Source organism: Anastrepha obliqua, chromosome 4 (assembly GCF_027943255.1).
Source record: "Anastrepha obliqua isolate idAnaObli1 chromosome 4, idAnaObli1_1.0, whole genome shotgun sequence".
NCBI lineage: Eukaryota > Metazoa > Arthropoda > Insecta > Diptera > Tephritidae > Anastrepha > Anastrepha obliqua.
In genome coordinates this window covers 10734106-10741017 of record NC_072895.1, presented here as the reverse complement: position 1 = coordinate 10741017, position 6912 = coordinate 10734106, and the positions used below count along the sequence as shown (strand labels likewise).

The 6912-nt window shown below is 39.0% G+C and overlaps 1 pseudogene; it reads right to left on the bottom strand.

The window, feature by feature from the left end:
• Nucleotides 1-2770: 2770 nt before the first annotated feature.
• Nucleotides 2771-6441, bottom strand: LOC129246478 (zinc finger protein 830-like; annotated as a pseudogene).
• Between the last annotated feature and the right edge of the window lie 471 nt (nucleotides 6442-6912).

Below are 6912 nucleotides of genomic sequence, written 5' to 3'. Positions count from 1 at the left end.
TAATAGCAAACTTCTGCCAACCTTTGAAAGAAAGTCCTTGTGTGAAACAACTACTTAACGAACACCACACAAAATGCAAGTCCAAATCCGCTGATCATGTGTCCGCTATTGAAGAAATCGATGATGGCATAATCTTAATCAACGACCACCCGGCGATAATACAGAGTGATAACGTGACAATATTGACCAAAGGAACCTTTTTAATAACCTTCAAGGGTGATATTATGATAAATACCACCACTTACAGTAACTGGAACGAAGTAATACATTCGCATCCCGAAGCTGTACCTGCGCAACATGTTAACTTCACCGAGCACATCGATTTATTATCACTCCCATACCTACAGAGAATAAACATAAAGAACCTCAAACACATAGCGCACCTACGTGACCTTATTGATACCCGCTCCATACAGTCAGGAAGCGCCCTACTCTTAATCCTACTGGCTACACTTACGAGCATAGCAATTTTTTTGGGGAAACGACGAAAAAATAAGGTAACACTGAATAAGGTCATAAAGGAAGCCGAGGACGCCTTCGCTTCAAGAGGGGGAGTAGTTAACACAAGTAAACACCCATCCACTTAAATTACAAATTAACGCTGGCCAAATTACCTTTCCCACCGATTTCGCTGACAACGCGTCTATAGCTTTGCGCGTGGAGACAGGTAAAAACTTCACTCATGCCAATAATGCTGACTAAATATTTTCAGTCTTGCTCGTGACAACAACAAAACGAGCACAGCATAATAAGCGGAATATTGCAGCAGAAGTCACGCGGCTAACAACGTGCAGTAGCTAGTGTTAGTGGTAGAAGTGTAGGCATTTAGACGCTAACGTCGCCTTTTGTAAATTTAGTTGTTATAACTCTTCCGCTGAGACCGGCTGCCCTTGCATTAGCAAGGGAAATAAATAAAAAGTAATCAAAATCAATTGATTGCAAACTTACATTTTATTGAAATATACCAAGCGGTTTTTAAACCGCAGTCAATACATAATACCCAAAAGGTATCAGAGATCTTATTCCATTAAAGAGAAAGTCTTGCAGTAAGTGGCATCAAACTCGAGCACCAAATGGATAAAACTAGGCTAAACAAATTGACCAAAACCATTAGCCCTAAATAAATAAATTCCAAAATGATGGTTTTTCTCGTCACTTGCATCCATTGTCCAATGATCGTCGCGTGGATTACTCCTTGTAAAAGGCACTGAATACTTAAAGAGGCCACAAGTGCACTGTCCTCCTCTCAAGATAAAAGTAGGTAAATGGGATAACAACAATTCCCAGAATCCAACACACCGCCCAATATGGGAACAGACGGATTTTGTCACCTAACTTTCTAGCTAACTCTTATAATGTCGCTCAAGCGAGGGATATCTTGACTGGGGTCCGTGGAGTCGTCGTACCCGTCACCTCCTTGAGAGAGATGCCCTTGGATACCAGTAGTGTTCTGAAAATTGCGATCGTTGAACGTCCAGACATATTTCTAGCGGTATTCCAAACTTGCCTAAATGAAGGTACATTCCCAAACAGGAGTAAAATGCAAATCCTTGTGCTTTTACCCAAAGGAAACAAAGATCCTGGTACGTACCGGCTTCAAGAAGTCTCGCTCAACAGTTGATGCAATCAAATACGTGGTGGAATTAGCAGCAGATGCCATTGAGGGCAAGATAATACTGCACTTTGGTAACGTTAAAAGCGCTTTTAACACAGCGTATACTAGAAACCATCATAAAAGTAGGGGCTCCTAGTTATATTACCAAAATAATTGGGAGCTATTTTTCGGACCGTAAACTGAGGTTTAGAACCGACAAAGGCATTGAGGGGTACAGTGTAACAGCAGCGGTTCCTCAAGGATCAGTTCTGGGCTCACTGCTATCGAACCTTATTTACGACGGGGTACTCAGACAAGATATGCCTCCCAGAAAGAAAGTCATTGGATTCTGGAATGATAACGCGGTGGTACGAGTAATAGTGCCAAAACGCATTCAAGATATTGAGAGGATTGTCAACAAATCAGTAAGTGGGATCAAGGCTTGGTTGATGTCCCATGAACCCGGAATTAGCTGAGCGCAAAAAACTGATGTAGTGTTAATAAGCAGCAGGAAGGCAGTAGGATGAATTGTGAAAATTGGGCACGTAACTATCAATTCAAAACCCGCCATTTGGTTAAGCGCTTCGCAGACTATCTAATCACAAATAGCTAAAGAAATGCAAAGAATGTATATAAGGCTATCGGAACTCTATGAAGGTGTAATGCGTAAAGAAATCGCTGAAGAAGAAAGGCGCCGCTCCATCGCCTTCTGGCAGAATCGGTGGATTAGGTCACTCAAGGGTAGATGGATGCGTGAAAAGAACCACGGAGGAACAAACTAGGTCAATTCCTTTCAGGGAACGGAGTGTTTAGAAAATACCTCCACAAATTTGGTCATTAGGTAGTTCACCAAACTGCCCAAACCGCACGGATAGGGAAGAGTGCTCCAATGTTCCAATGCCCCCGCTATGCTTCCGAAATCTCTAAATTTTTAAACGGAGAAAATATTATGGATTTTATGGTGAAATCAGCTAATAACTGGAAGAGAATCTGCGCGCATGTAACACAGATTCATAACGATCTAAGACGTGCATAGTTTCGCAGACGTCAACAATAATGAGGAGCCCTTGAGCTAACCAGCTCCGTGAGGTAATGCCTTTTTGGTAGTTCCGCAGAGAGAGTGATAGATAGTGGAGAGGTAAGTGTTGATATGCTGTCATTTTCTCACTTTTATAATCAAATTGTTTTCCATACATTTATTTCCTTAAATAAATGACTTAGAGCACCAATCAGAGAATTCAGTCGTTGCATCGTTTCAGGTTGATGGTATTTCGTGCCACCCAGTGTACCTTTTCGCGCTTCAAAATTCATATATCTAGACCAGTGTTTCATTTGGTCATTGATTTCATCTATATCACGATCAAACGCAAATTCGATTTGTTCTCGCGCAATGAATCGAAAACGTTCCCATTCGTCAGTTAGTGGGTCTTTGTATTCTACATTACGAGTCTATGCATCTTTAACGGGGTCGTAAAAGAACTTTTCGGGCAACAGCGTATCGATTTTATTTGTGGATGATTTTTCTGGGAAAGAACTGTTGTTGTAGGTGTTGGAGCAGTCTCTGTCTTTGGTAATATTTTCTGCGTTCCTCTGCATTCACTCGGTTTTTCCGCTATTTTTGCAGCAATTTTAGTTTTGAAGCAGCTCCAGTTGCCGGTCCGCTTTTAAATGTCGATTTTATCTGTTTTACAATCTATATGCTCTCCTTGTGCGTTTTTGAGTTGATATGCACTTTCCATAAGGTGTTAACTTCACTGTTACTTTGCAGATAATGCATTCTATGTGGCCATTCGCATTTCTTTCCTCTTCACGGGAGTCATCCCAGAAAAAAAAATCTGTATACAAATAAGACCTTTTTTAATGACACTGACAATTTAATGACAAATTTAGAATCTGTTAATAAATTTATCAAAAGTAGTTGACAGGTGTTTGTAAGATCATTAAACGATTATTTCCATATTGTGAAAATACATACAACCGATAAAAGCCAACAATGCGCATTCAATAAATTTTCAGTATTAGAAATAAATCACTGTAAACGCTACACTTGTGAAACTGTCAACGGTAATAACAACTTTAAAATCACAAATGACAAATCTTAGTAATAAAATGCGCACTGCCCAAGCCATTTAAAACAAGATAATCGCAAATTGTCAAATTGCATGGCAAGGCAGACAATGTGAGTTGGTTTTTAAAATCAAGCAGCTGCCAGTCGCTTAGCCAGTTAGCGGTACGGCCAATAAGCCATGCGATCGACAATGGATTATTTATCATATTGCATATTAGTATGTAAATATGCGCACGCACGCACGGACGAACATTTCTTAGTATGCACTTACTCGTATAGGCATGCATACATACATACATACGTAGGTTTATATGCATGCACATTAAGTCGGATGGGTCTCCAAATGAAAAATTATGCTCGGTCGTTTGGTGAATTTGCTTTCAGAGAGTCATCAAGGAAGAGAGAGAAATAAAATAAGTAAATGAGGAAATTGCGGAAATACGGTGGGTATTTTAAGTTTGCTATTTTTTAGTTCCGTACTTCTGTATGCTATGGAGATATGGATCATTAAAACCATTGAAATGAATAAAATAGAAGCATTTGAAATGTGGATATATAGAAGAATTCTAAGAATACCCTGGACATATAAAGTAACAAATGCTGAAGTATTGCGTAGAACTCAGCATGATCGACAATTACTAACCACCGTAAAAAGAAGAAAAGCTGCGTATTTGGGTTATATTTTGAGAAACGACAAATATCATGTAGTACTTCAACTAATCCTGCAAGGAAAAATAGAAGGCAAACGAGGCATAGGCAGAAAACAACTATCCTGGCTGAGAAATAGTATAAGACATTCGGCAAAGTCGGAACTTTATTGGAGACAGCGAGAAATCGAGACCTTTATCATAAAATTATAACAAATTTATATTAAACGTAAAATATTTTTGTAATTCGATATTTAATTGTAATACACATATATATTGTATAAATTGTTTGATCGCCTATATTCGGAATCGAATTGGCAAGTAAAGAAGAAGATTTTTTAGTTTAAAAATTGCTTATTTTTAGCGAATCCGTTGTTACAAGCGCCATCAAATTTTCTTAATCGCTATATGAGCTCGTATAAGCAACAAAAAATGGGTAGTGTCCATTGTAGTTAAAAAAAAAAACATAAAAATACTGCTTTCCGGGCAAAATTTTTTTTAAGTTGAAATAAAGGGTGGTTGAAGTTCAAGGGCCGATGTTGAATGTGAACCACACCTAAACTTCAAGTGTTTTTCTGCATTTCATTTGACATTGTTCAATTTCAGACTAACTCAATTTGAACCATGGAAAGATACACAATCGAGCAACGCGTTAAAGTTATTCAGGCTTATTATGAAAACGGGCGTTCAAATCAAAATGCATTTCGAAAAAAATCATCTTCAGTGATGAGGCACATTTTCACCTCAGTGGATTCGTCAATAAGCAGAATTCCGCATTTGGGCGAATGATAATCCAAAAGTGATTGTCGAAAAACCAATGCACTCACAAAGAGTGACTGTTTGGTGCGGTTTATGGGCCGGCGGCATCATTGGGCCGTATTTTTTCCAAAATGAGACCGGTCAGGCAGTTACTGTAAATAGTGTTGGCTATCGTGAGATGATAACGAACTTTTTATGGCCCGAATTGGAAGATATGGATGTGGACGATATGTGGTTTCAACAGGACGGTGCCACTTGTCACACAGTTAACGAAACAATGGCTCTTTTGCGCGAAAAATTTGCTGGCCGAATAAGCTCACGTCGTGGCGATGTCAATTGGCCGCCAAGATCATGTGATTTGACACCGTTGGATTTCTTTCTTTGGGGTTATTTGAAAGAAAAGGTGTACGTCGATAAGCCAGCAACTATTCAAGAGCTAAAGGATGAGATAATTCGGCACATTAATGGCATAGAACCTCAACCATGCCTCAGCGTCATCGAAAATTTAGACCATCGAATGGAGGTGTGCCGCCGAAGCCGCGATGGCCATTTGGCCGATATTTTGCCCCACACCTAATTGAGCCATACCAATATTATCATAATAAAGAGAAATGACAAAAATTTCCTAAAAAGATTGTATTTCATTTAAAATCAACACCGGCCCTTGAAACTTAACTACCCTTTATATGTATCATCCTTTGTTTGTACTTTTTCGGACTTCCATTGAGGCAAGTAAATTTCAATCAAGTAAGGTTCTTCCATGTCAGTATTTCCAGCGACCCACGCTAATACTCAAAGTTATACAACACACACACACACACACACACTGATATGTCTGTGCGCAAAGTAGATAGTTAGAACAAGTGTTGGCGTTTGTGGAAAAGAGAAGCGAAAATGTGTGCGAGCTGCCTGCACCGGAGTATTGATTGCACTTTGTTGTTGTCATTGCGTTTTTAAATTGATTGCTGGCAACTGAAGAATTATGGCAGGCGTGGCAGGCACGCACAATTACAACCAGAGCGCATATCGCAGCACAAGGCGCGCGGTGCGGGAGGTATACAGACTATTGACTGTCAACGAATCAATTAGGCGTGCAAAACTTGCCGCAATGCAGTGCAGTAGGCCAATATCTGTGAGCAAAAAATAAATATAAAAAAATCAAGTCTACAAAATCGCTTGAATGCTTACAAATAATTATTTAAATACAATAAAGGTACATACCCACATACGCATGCACTTGTTTGTGCGCCCAATGTGCAGGCAGACACACCCGCATAGTGGCGCGTACTGCAATCGGCAATCGCATAAGTAGCGCCACCGCATTGCATTGCATGGCTTTCCATAGGCGATTTGGTCACGTTCGCGTGCAACATAAGAATTACACATGTACATATGTATGTATGTATGAATGTATGTAGTTATAAAGCAAATGTGTCGTTTGGCAATGCCACTGGCTGAATCGTTTGGCGCGCTTCAAAGCAATTAAAATGCAGTTCAAACATTTTGTTTTTATTTTCATTTTCTTTTTTTTTACTCTGATTTTTACTTTTCATTTTCTTTTGCTATTTGAGTTATTTTTATTTTTCCTTTTATGTGTATTTTATTTTAATTTTTATGCCGCCATAAGCATTTAAGTAAATGGCTATTTGGTTCTTGCGAGAGATGTGACAATGAAATGTCAAAAATACTTGTCGCTGTCATTAAGTTCTGGCATTTTATTAAGCGTTTGCTATTGAACTCTTAATTTTGCATTCTCGTACAAAAAAAAATAAAAAATTATAATAAAATAGGAGGAGGAGTGTAGATCATGTCGCAATTTTTTTAACTCGAAGCTTTTGTTTTGT